Source organism: Epinephelus fuscoguttatus, linkage group LG6 (assembly GCF_011397635.1).
Source record: "Epinephelus fuscoguttatus linkage group LG6, E.fuscoguttatus.final_Chr_v1".
NCBI classification, from domain to species: domain Eukaryota; kingdom Metazoa; phylum Chordata; class Actinopteri; order Perciformes; family Serranidae; genus Epinephelus; species Epinephelus fuscoguttatus.
Genome location: NC_064757.1, coordinates 39,484,871 through 39,497,328, shown reverse-complemented (window position 1 = coordinate 39,497,328; position 12,458 = coordinate 39,484,871). Strand labels below are relative to the sequence as shown.

The following is a 12,458-nucleotide window of genomic DNA, read 5'->3' as shown; positions in this document are numbered from 1 at the left end:
ACCCCTTTGGCTGGACACACACTCCAGTCCCCTTATTTAAAAATAGGAACCACCACCGCGGTCTGCCACTCCACAGGCACCATACCTAACCTCCTTGCCGCTGAAAAGGTGTTCCAGCCAAGACAGCCCAGCCCAACAATGTCCAGAGCCTTCAGCATCTCAGAGTGACTATCATCCACACCTGACGCCTTGCAACTAGGGAGCTTTTTGACTACCTCAGCAACCTCTGCCAGAGATATGGACAAGAGTTCCCCCAAGTCTTCAGGCTCTACCTCCTCCACGGAGGACGTGATGGCTAGATTCAGGAGTTCCTCAAAGTGTTCCTTCCAACACTCGACAATATCCCCAGTCCCAGTCGGCAGTTCTCCTCCCCCACTGAACATAGCCGGAGACAAGCCCTAGTTTCCCTTTCTGAGGCGTCCAATAGTTTGCAAGAACTTCCTTGAGGGGTACCCATCTGCTGCTTCAGGAGACACCACAGCCAACCAAGCCTGAAAGGCCTCCTTCTTCAGCCAGGCGGCCTCCTTCACATTTTCAATTTATGTAATATTCACTCATGGTGCAAATTTAGAAAAAGCATGTTGGCAGATTCTGTTCATTTTAAAGCAAATATCAGCTGATGCCAACAACGTGCTGATATTATCATGCATCCCTCAATAAATCTCTGCCCTGGTGTCAGCTTAATAAACTTCAAAGATGACCTGTTTTAGCTTTGTGTACAGTATGGAGATGGATGTAGAACAACTGATCCACAGTTTAGAGGGTTTCTAGTGTGTGTAAACAAAGCTGCAAGAATAAATCCCCCTTCCAAACAACTGAAAAAACAAAAGTGGGTACAGACTCAAGCATCTTGACTAAGTGTAAACAGCCACAGTAACTTCTCTGGACTCATGATGTTGAGATAGTGGGACAGTGTTGACAAAAATCCAACATGAAACTCCAGAGAAAACAGGAAGTGTTACAACTCTGTCTTCAGCCAAATCCCACTCTGGACGACCCCCAGTTTACTCGGACCTGCTGTCACTGAAGGACAGATGGGATGTTTTAGAGCATGCAGATTTGTACATATTGGGCAGTGGAATGTGATCTGAGTCAAACATCAGAGACACACAGCCACAGCTTATCAGTGTGGAACAGAGCTGGACACTCAAAAGACATTTTGTCCTTTTTCTCCCCACATTCAGTCAAGACTGTGGCATTCCTGAAGACCACTAGATTTAACCTTGTTAAACTTCACCAGCCAAAAGTTTCCCCAGGTTTCAAATTATACCAAATATGTAAGGCTGAATACTGGTTAAAATAACGCACAGGGCATTTGTAATATCTGTATTTGTTGGAAGGGTGCAGCCATAAAGTACATGGAAGTCTTGGGTTTGGTTAATTCAGTGTAAACTAGGGATGCACATGATTATTCATAAACGATTAAAAGTCCGCCCCCTCGCTAGTTGGCACCATAAATATTAGTTGGTTAAACCAATTAGTTTTATTCATGCACAAGGCTGCTTAACTGTCATGCAGCTGCCCGCCACTGGTTGGTGCTACAGAGCCGTCAGACAGCAGTCCCCCTCCCCGCGGTGATGCTCGAGTAGACTGGAGTTTTAAATTGACAGTGCAAGACAAGTGCACTTCCTGTAGGTAAACTGAATGCTCTGTTTTAAAGGATAGTCTGGGTCTTTTGAGGTGGGGCTGTGTGAGATACTTGTCTATAGTCAGGGTAATACAAACAGCACACTCCCTGTTTGCAGAAACAGATGGGACTAGCACCCCAGAAGCTTAGCTGTGCACTGCTGCGGACAACAGCCAAATGTATTTTAGCCACTTAAAAAAAGGCCACCTAAAAATATATAAATATCAGTCTGTGTAGATGCTATATTTACAATATTATCACCACTTTACCCTGCTGTCAGACAGCACTTTACTCTGGCGCTACATTTTTTCAGCTTCCATCTTCCTTCACAAAAACACCCATTACGCCGCAGGTTAACGGTTTCGGTCAGACTCTCTGCGGTTTATGAAAGAGACAATAAATACGAGAATATAAAAAAACTGAGTGATAATAACGACGACAAAATGCTGCTCACCATGGAGACAGAGGGGCATCTTTGTGAAACGGAGTATAGAGAAGAAGATCTTTTGCTGAGGGAGACTGAACAGGCTGATAAACAGACAGAGAGGGGAAACCTCTGTGACAACTGGAGAGCTAGAAAGAGCAGAAGCTAACTGTGTAAATGCGTGCTCACAGACCTAGAGAGCGTTCGCAGAATGCCAGTACTTCATACTTTACTGGTTGTTTGGTAAGTTGATTCATTTATAAGTAGATATTTAGAGTAATTTAACCTCATGGTAGAATACAGCAGTGCTCTTCACCAAGAGTCTCTCTTACTTACTCAGCAGAGGTTTTGCATAATTTCTGAAAGAAATGTTCATTGCAAATGCTGAGTTGTCTCAGTCCTGCGGGTGGAGTGCTGATGTCTATATTCAGTGAAACTATCACCACAGCTGTTTTCATTTCTTTGTTTGAACAGCCTGTAAAAACACGGCCACGCAACATCTTGAAAGTCTTTGGAGAAGTGAAGTTTTATTTCAGTTGGATCACGCAACGGCACTTTCTGACACGAATAACTGACCTGCGCCGTAATACAGCGGGCACAGTTTGGCATTTATGTGTAGGAATATGGAAGTCATATGGTTGAGAAAATGCTGTGCCCGAGAAAAGGGCCATCTGACAGTAAGGTAAAGCAGAGAAAACATTCTCAATGAAGCATCCAGTTAGACTAATATAGATATTAGTTTGATATACATCGATCAGCCAAAACATTAAAACCACTGGCGGGTGAAGTGAATAACACTGATCATCTTGTTACAGTGCAATGTTCTGCTGGGAAACCTTGGATCCTGGCATTCATGTGGTTGCTACTTGACATGCTCCACCCATCCGAACACCATTGCATACAAAATAAACCCCCCTCATGGCAATAGCACTTATCGATGGCAGTGGCCCCCCAGCAGGACAGTGCAACATGACACACAAAAACTGCCCAGGAATGACCTGAGGAACGGGACAAAGAGCTCAGAGCCTCGACTTTGCCTCCAAATACCCCAGATCCCAATCTGACTGTACAGCTGAGGGACGTCCTGGTACCCCAGAGGTACCCCCCGATCTACAGTGGGTCCTCCTTGGACCAGACTTGGCTCTGATCTGTCAATGCATGAACACAGGACCTCTGGGTGGTGTTCTTTACTGTCTGGCACCAGGGCGTTAGCTTCAGATCTTCTGAGTCCTGTGGGTTGTGACGTGGGGGGCCAGCACGACCGACAGATGTTTGATTAAATTGGGATCCAGGAAATTTGGAGGTCAGGTTGATGCCTTGAGCTCTTTGTCATGTTCCTCGGACCGCTCCTGAGCAGTTTTTGTGGTGTGGCATGGTGCATTGTCCTGCTGGGGGGCCACAGCTACTGGGGAGAGCTACAGAGCTCAAGGTTTCCCAACAGAACATTGCACTGTAACAAGATGATCAATGTTGTTCACTTCACCTGCCAGTGGTTTTAATGTTTTGGCTGATCGGTGTATATTAGTTACTAGTCCATACCCATTGGTAGCTTTGTCACCTTCTACCTATGCCAATCCTCAATGCCTATGTGCAGTTTCACATAGATTGACCACATCAGTGAGTAGAAAAACGTGGGACAGACAGAATGACTGACTGACAGTTTCCATGATTATGTACAGCATACCATACCATGACTTAGTCATACCAAAAATTAGAAAAAACAACAACATTGGTCCACAGGGGGAGCCACAGCGATCGGTCGCATTTTAGCCATTTTTAAGCATTTTTCTGTTGTTATAGCGCCACCCAGTTGCCAATTAGAGTTAAATTTCTCCAGTCACCTTGAGGCGTCCTGTTCTACATATCTACCAAGTTTAGTAAAAATCCATATGGCGGTTAGGCCTAGATAAGAAATGAGCTCTCTAGCGCCCCCATTTTGTTTGATGGGGTCAATAATGGAGGGGTCCCCTCAGATTATGTCTGGTCATATGCCTACAAAGTTGCGTGGTGATAGGTGAAACCCTTGAGATGTTATACACCTTTATGTGATGAGCCACGCCCTCCGCAATATTCATTGCCTTATAGAAGCTCAGTTTTAGTAAGTTTTCCAACTTTTGCCAAGAGGGAACTTTAGATATTGGTCCCTAGATTATGTTCACCCAGTTTCATGCAGATCGCTCAAACTTCCTAGGAAGAGATCCATTTGAAGTGTTTTTCAAAAAATTCAAAATGGCGGAAAATCTATATAAGCGGAAGTTATGGGTTCTTGAGGCAAATGTGTTCCTCATGAGGAGAGGCATCTCTGTGCAAAGTTTCATGTCCCTACGACATACGGGGCATGAGATATGCCCATTCAAAGTTTGCAATTTCAATGGGTTGCTATAGCGCCCCCCTTTGGCCAATTGATGTAATATTGCTTCATTGGCATCCTCCCATGACCCTCTACCACTGTGCCAAATTTCACATGGATTGACCAAGTCAGTGAGGAGCAAAACGTGGAACAGACACACAGACAGAGTTTTCGTCATTATATAGTAAGATATAGATAAAAAATACCTTTCATCCACAGCAGTGCTAAGATAACCCTTTAAGTGAAAACAACATCAGAACTGAGAGAATGCCACTCCAACATCACCAAAAACTATGACCCCATTTCCACTCTAGTTTTTTCTGAAGAATGAACTGATAGTAAGCACATGTTCATCCACCTGTTTTTATGTGCAACAACTTACATTCATGGTACAGAGGTGAGATTGAGGGAAAACTAGAGATGGAAAAATAACTTAGTCAAAATCTGTGAAAGCAAAACTCTCAGTCTGACATTGAGTGAGTCCAGGCCCCACAGGAGTGTTTCTGCAGTTCTGGATGAATAGTTTGGCACCACATTAACACATCTGCTGCTCTACCTGTCATAGTAGTGTTTCTGTGTGTGTGTGTGTGTGTGTGTGTGTGTGTGTGTGTGTGTGTGTGTTTTGTGTGTGTGTGTGGGATGACCTCCAGCTCAGTGGGATGTCGTTCAGTATTACTCTGTATCATAAAATTCAGAAATTAAATGTCCCATACAAATAAACTTTGACTGATTGACTGTCTGATTTAATTATGGAATAACAGAATAACCACTGTTCATTAACAATAATTAGCTATGATAGGAAACAAATTCAACATTGCAGCGATAAGCTTATCTGCTTTTGGCACAAGGGGAATGTGAGTTGGTGCAGTCGTAGGCCAGAGCAGTCGGGCAGAACCAACATAATCCACTTATCACTGTCTGTTTTCAGGCCTGTGCTCAGAGATTGTGTGTGCTGATTTGTCAAACATTAAGTCTGACTTTAACACTTCATTTTGAAACTCACAAAACACTACATTTTCAGGTCTGGGTCAATTATTTCACCTACAGTGTGGCAACACCTGATAGCTGTGAGGGGATGTACTTTGTTCCAGACCTTGACAAACCTGCAGAGCACCCGCCAGCTTCACCTCCAGTATTCATCAACTCTGAGACACACAAGCGCTGTCAGATCAATTGATCACTGCCTGCACTGAGCCCACTGTGGACTGGAAGGTTATCCAAGTTTGAGACAGACAAAAGCATTTGTGGTCAGGGTCAAACTGACAATTCGATGGAGCTGATTTAAACTTTCATCCAAAGAAAGAAAGTGAAAAATAAGGTACATGTTGGCATGTGTCATTGGCTGTGTGCACCTGATGCTACTTGTAAGTGGCAGGTAAACAAGGCAAAGAAAGGAGGAGGAACAGGAGGGTCAATTACCTCTGAGTCCCATACTGGGTTTATCTGCTGTGAATGTGTGACTCTGTGACGGTTGGAGGTGTAGTGTTGCAGTCTCCTGTGTAGGCTAAATAACAAAGTTTCAACTCCACAAAACAAAACAGAAATTAAAATTAATGGACACACTGTGTGATGGCACAGATAATGTACTTCTTACGAGTGCAAGTATCATCCAAGTAAAAATGTGTCAGTATCCGTACTCGTGATGAAAGAAATTCCTAATTTGGGTAGCAGTGTTGAATGTCTTAATCCTGTGATCAAAAATAATCTGAAGATCAATCCTGAGATTGTTCTGTAAATACCTTTATAATAAATAACAAACAGAGCAACTTATGATCAACCCATATCAACGTCAGGCTTAAAATAACCTCAGAGGCCTGGACTACGAACCCAGGATATCTTTTCGTTATCTGGCTTGACTAACCCTAACTAAAGTGTCTGCGACTACAAGACAGTAAAATGTCATCGTGACAGGATGTAAACGAGAGTCTGTAATTCTATGACGGAAAATGTAGAAACATTGAAAATACTATGCAAAATTTCACCGTCAGCTGAGACTTAAATTACGTGTAGGTATCACTGAGCTATTAGTATGGAGTATTTTTTGCTATTAAGCTGTAAGATGACGAAACTACTCTGAAGATGTCACATTAAACACTTTAAAGTGATGCCAGACCGATTCTACTGACCTATAATAGCATATATAATAGCATAGGCTGCTCTTTTTTTACCCGTCACTCCAGACTTTTGTTCATGGATACTTTTTTCTTCAGTGATATGATTGGTCAGAAGTCAGGGTGTTAACAGGCTGTGAGCCGATACTCTGAAGCAGGTTAACTGTTCATCTTAAGTTGCCACGGTGATTTATCCAGATAAAAAGAGAACCAGCTTCTTGGTACTGATAGATACAGATACAGATGGATATAGATACAGAAACAGATACAGATAGATACAGATACAGATGCAGATGCAGATAGATACAGATAGATGCAGATGCAGATAGATACAGATAGATGCAGATAGGTACAGATACAGATGCAGATAGATACAGATAGATGCAGATAGGTACAGATACAGATGTAGATAGATACAGATACAGATGCAAATAGGTACAGATAGATGCAGATAGATACAGATACAGATGCAGATAGATACAGATACAGATGCAAATAGGTACAGATAGATGCAGATAGATACAGATACAGATGCAGATAGATACAGATACAGATAGATACAGATATAGATGCAAATAAGTACAGATACAGATGCAGATAGATACAGATACAGATGCAGATAGATACAGATACAGATGCAAATAGGTACAGATACAGATGCAGATAGATACAGATAGATGCAGATAGATACAGATACAGATGCAGATAGATACAGATACAGATGCAAATAGGTACAGATACAGATGCAGATAGATACAGATACAGATAGATACAGATATAGATGCAAATAAGTACAGATACAGATGCAGATAAATACAGATACAGAAAGATACAGATATAGATGCAGATAGATACAGATACAGATGCAGATAGATACAGATATAGATGCAAATAGGTACAGATACAGATGCAGATAGATACAGATACAGATGCAGATAGATACAGATATAGATGCAAATAGGTACAGATACAGATGCAGATAGATACAGATACAGATAGATACAGATATAGATGCAAATAAGTACAGATACAGATGCAGATAGATACAGATACAGATGCAGATAAATACAGATACAGAAAGATACAGATATAGATGCAGATAGATACAGATATAGATGCAAATAGGTACAGATACAGATGCAGATAGATACAGATACAGATGCAGATAGATACAGCTACAGATAAAAGTGTACTCGCTCATCCCTAGAAAATTTAGTTTTTATATCAAGATCCCGTCAGTGTTCAAGAGCTGTTTTAGTGGTAAGCAGCTTCATGATATGCATCTTTGGAGATCAAACATACAGTATGTATATATATATCAGGATTAGTGCTGACCTGAATGCTTCAAAGCTTTGACTGCTGCCATGATAATCGGCGGCTAACTCAGTTTTCAAATGTATATCCCACACATTAAGAACATCCAACATCATTAACTATGCGACAACATAAATTAGTAGCAGTTATTCTCAGACGAGTACATTTAAACTTAGTGATAGTTACGTGACTCTGATTCACTCTCATCTAGCGCCAGTCCCCAGTAGTCCAGCATTACTGACCTTGGGACAGTGTGACCACATATGATAGGCTCAAGTATACAAAAGAGGGATGTACAAAAAAGTCAAGCATCTGGAATAGTTTCAAAATGAGTCCCACATAGACATATCAAAAATCTACAATGAGATTGTCAAATCACAGGAAGACTGTAGGTAACAGCTCAGCCGGCTTGTAAAGTGGTCTTATATAACTAGCTATTATGGGAAATATTACTGTGACCTGCATGATGACAAAGTGCTTAACTGTCACGTTATTTCAGGTGCATTGATTGAAAACTGATGCTTCAAAAAAGTCAGACTCTTGTCCTCATCACTCACCTTCCTAACCCCACCCTACCCTGTCGAAGCATCGATTTATCACAGATACTGCTCAGTGAAGCTTTGATGCCCAAAACCTGGCACTGGGGACAGCTCTGATCAGGATACCACCACCACCGCCACAACACAGTGGCTGTAATGAAAGGCTAGAAAAACTAAATGTTTATTCATGTGTTTGTTTGGTTTGGAGCTCTTCAGAACAAATAAACTAGCCAATATTTCAGCATAATTACCATGGGTAACTATGCTTGTCTGTTCATCCTAAATTGTGTTAAAGTAAATATTGTTTTCCGACTCAGAGGAGCAGACTTTGCAGTGGAGGATTTGTTCCTGGGCTCTTATGAAGTGACAGTTTAAAGATGTTATGAAATCTGTTTGTCTACTGATGCAAATTAGCTATCATATTGCTCAACTGCTGTCAGTGTGACTAATTCAATCTCCAAGGAGAGGTTCATCTGATGACAAAACACGCCTGCCTGAGGTAACAGCACTGCGGAGAAAAAGTCTTCCACATCAGGGGAGTTCAACAAAGTGTTGTTTTTCACTTTGCACTTCCTTTGTGCAGCACAGTTTCTGATATGTAAGGTCATGCTGTTATTAATCTATCAGACCTGAAATTGCATTCCTAACCAACAATTTCTGCCCTTGGAAAATTATTGGTTTGTTTTCTTTAAATGCATTTATTATGTTGTGCAAGATGAACATTGGTTTTCTCTGGGACAGCTGGGGGAATGTTTATTGTATTCCTTTTGCTATTTTTATTCTGTGAAAACACACAGAAATGTGATGTACAAATATGACCTCCATGGAAGAGTCATCAGAAGAAATCATTTCCTGTGTCCTCACCACAAAATTCAGCATCAGAAGTTTGCAAAGGAACATCTGAGTCCTGTGGACTGATGAAGTTAAAATTGATTTCTTTGGACATAATGAGCAAAGGTATGTTTGGACACCTGTCCAGCTGCCAAACACGGAGGTGGATCGATTATACTTCAGGCTTGTGTTGCAGCCAGTGGCACAGGGAACATTTCACAGGTAGAGGGGTGAACAAATTCTGGACGCAAACATCACAGCATCTGTAAAAATGCTGAAGAGAGGATGGCTTCTACAACAAGACTATGATCATGAACACACCTCCAAATCCACAATGGACTACCTGAAAAGGAGCAAGCTGAAAGTTTTGCCAAGGCCCTCACAGTCCCCGACCTAAACATCATTAACAGTCTGTGGATAGACCTCAAAGAGCAGTGCATGAAGACGGCCTCAAGAATCTAGTAGTAGAAGCCTTTTGCAGGAAGAATGGTTGAAAATAAGACTCTAAGGCCCGTTTCCACTGAAGAAGTTCCTGGTACTATTTGGGGGGCAGGAACTTTACAGTAATGTCCTCTCGCTCGGCCCTCTCAACCGCCGTGTCTCCACTGAGAGGGCGGAGTAGGAGGAAGGTTCCTGTGAAGTTACTGGGCTCTGGATGTGACGTAATCGTTACGTGACCATTTTGACCAGGGCGACGCAGCAAAGAAACAAATAAAGAAGAAGAACAACAAAGAAGAAGCAGAAGTACGAAGCAGAAGTAAGTAGGGCTGTCAAAAAAAATTCGAAGTTCGAAATATATTCGAATATATATGTATATATATATATATATTTTTTATAAATTCGAACCTAAATTTGATCATTTGAATATCATTAATAATTAATTAATACTATCAATAACGTTGTATATCACTGCAATCCCGTTCGGGCGCAGATGGCACGCGCACAGGCCAGGCCAGAGAGGGACGCAGCGACAGGGGGAGAGGCGCCAACGGAGGAGCCCCCTGCGCCAACACCACCCACTGCGCTGTCAGCGATGTGTGACCTGTTCAGGAAGACATACAGTGTTGCACCTGCTGCCTCCCTGCCTACCTTTTTGAAGACGAGATGAAACGTTATCAGAATGAGACACCACTACGAGCCGACCAGGATCCACTCTTGTGGTGGAAACCTACAGGCGCACTGAAGTATCCAAACGTTGCTCAGATAGCGAGGCAGAAGTTGATCACACCTGGCACTATAGTGAGGTCAGAACGGGTGTTTCATGAGTGTCATGTTCATATTGCGTCAGCAATAAGCATCTTAGTTTTGTGTGTTTTTGTTAAATAAATAAATAATAATAAATTTGAATATTATTCGAATTCTACTAAATTACTAACTAACTCAATTTCATGGTGCTTTTGACAGCCCTAGAAGTAAGAAGAAGAAAGCAGATATAAGAAATTATTCTTACGACTCATTTTAAAAATGCGACTCCTTGTCTGCTGAGTTTTAAAAATGCCGGCTATTTTGTCGCTTTCTGTTGACGTCACATCCCGCCTTGAGAATATCCAATCAGCACCAAGTAAACCCCAAGCCTCGGAGTTTTTCGGGGCGTTCTGAGTACCTACTCCGAGGCAGGGACTTGTTCAGCCCCTGTAAAAGTTCCAGAAATCTGTCCTTTGGGGATGGTTCCTGCAGTGGAGACACGCACCAACGGCCTCAGCCCCATAAAATTACCCCGAAGTTCCTGCGGTGGAAACAGGCCTTAAGATTGCTATAAAAACCATTGAGGCTGTGATATTTGCCACAGGGGCGCTACTAAGTACTGACCATGCAGGGTGCCCATACTTTTGCTTCAGGACCTTTTACTTTAGTCATTTTGAAACTGTTAAAATATTGAAATAAAAAAGCGATCTTGCTTCAAATATTGAATGTGTCATCTTTAACTTTTTGTCTTTCTGTTCATCTTCTACTTACTTAACTACTCACAGTAGTTGAAATTTACTGTAACCATATGTGTGGGTTTTGAGTCTTTTATGGAGTTTATTTAAAAAAAAAAAACTGATGCAAATAAAATATTTTTTTTTTTTAAAAATTAGTGGCTGAGTGACAGGATAACATTTGTAGAGGGAAAGAAATCCACTCTTGACTTTTAACTACTCTTGTTTCTAATACATTTAGACTCTTTTACAGCCAGTTTAAATTCATAAACTAATTTTACATGTTTAGAGGAAACATAGCCTATTTGACCCTTAATTAAGTTACTGCGTGTGTCCAGTGTCGTTTTACATGGTACAAAATCTGCTCTCTACATTATTCAAGTTTACAATACTGACAGAAGGCTATCTGACATAAAACACAGTTTAGCACAGGTGATGATAATCAAGCTGGTCACGTACCTGTTGTCCTCGGGTGGCCATTACATGTCCTGTCAGTTTGGGTATCCTGAACCAGTAATTACTGTATTTTTTTTTACCAGAAGTTTGGTTTACAACGACGTCCCGAGGCTGGCTGGCACCTCATACCAACTTTACTACGACTTCTGAATTTGTGCTGTAGAAAATAATCCACAACATTCACGGTAACCGCCAAGAGTTAGCGAACAGCTAATCAGACTACAACTGCGTCATGGCAACCACCTGTTGCGCATGCGCACTGCACCCCGAGTCCGTGGCACTGTAAGCGTCTCTAACACGATTTCAAACTGTTATCCAACCACTTAAATTGTATAATAACGCTAAACAACAGCAGGTTTTTTATGCCGTGCATTAATTCATTGTTATATTAAGTTCTTAATTACTACTGAAAGCACCTTATAGGCCACACCTTCTTTCTGCTGCCAGCAGGTGGAGCTGTAGTTGTAAGAAAGGCAGCTAGCTTTGTGTTACTGTAATATTAGAGGTTGTAAATTACAGAAAGAGATTGATATAAGTTTTATTTTTTAACTCCTGATCCTTCCTCATCAAATCTTTGTAAATTCCCCCTAAAAAAAAGACTTAACTTGGCAGTTTTATTTACAACAAATTTTATCTTTTATTATTATTACTGTATTTTATTTCCTTTTTATTTCTTACATTGTTTTTTTTATTCCACTTTATTTGTATTATATTAATTGTCTGATTTTATTTTTTTTTATTTTTTTTGCCTCATTGTAGTCCTAGAATATTTTAATCCTGGTTTAACCATATAAAGTACTTATAAGTAACTTTATCTTAAAAAGTATACTAAAATACTTAATATACTAAATTATCATTATTATTGTTAATTACATAATAATAATTTA

General features: G+C 41.0%; 1 long non-coding RNA gene across 1 annotated transcript in view; it reads right to left on the bottom strand.

The window, feature by feature from the left end:
* The window catches only part of LOC125890167 (uncharacterized), a 45,930-nt gene extending 34,180 nt beyond the window's left edge, over positions 1-11,750 (bottom strand). The window contains exon 1 of the long non-coding RNA XR_007449513.1: positions 11,575-11,750. This is a non-coding gene — a long non-coding RNA (uncharacterized LOC125890167). The remainder of the gene's footprint in view (positions 1-11,574) is intronic.
* Between the last annotated feature and the right edge of the window lie 708 nt (positions 11,751-12,458).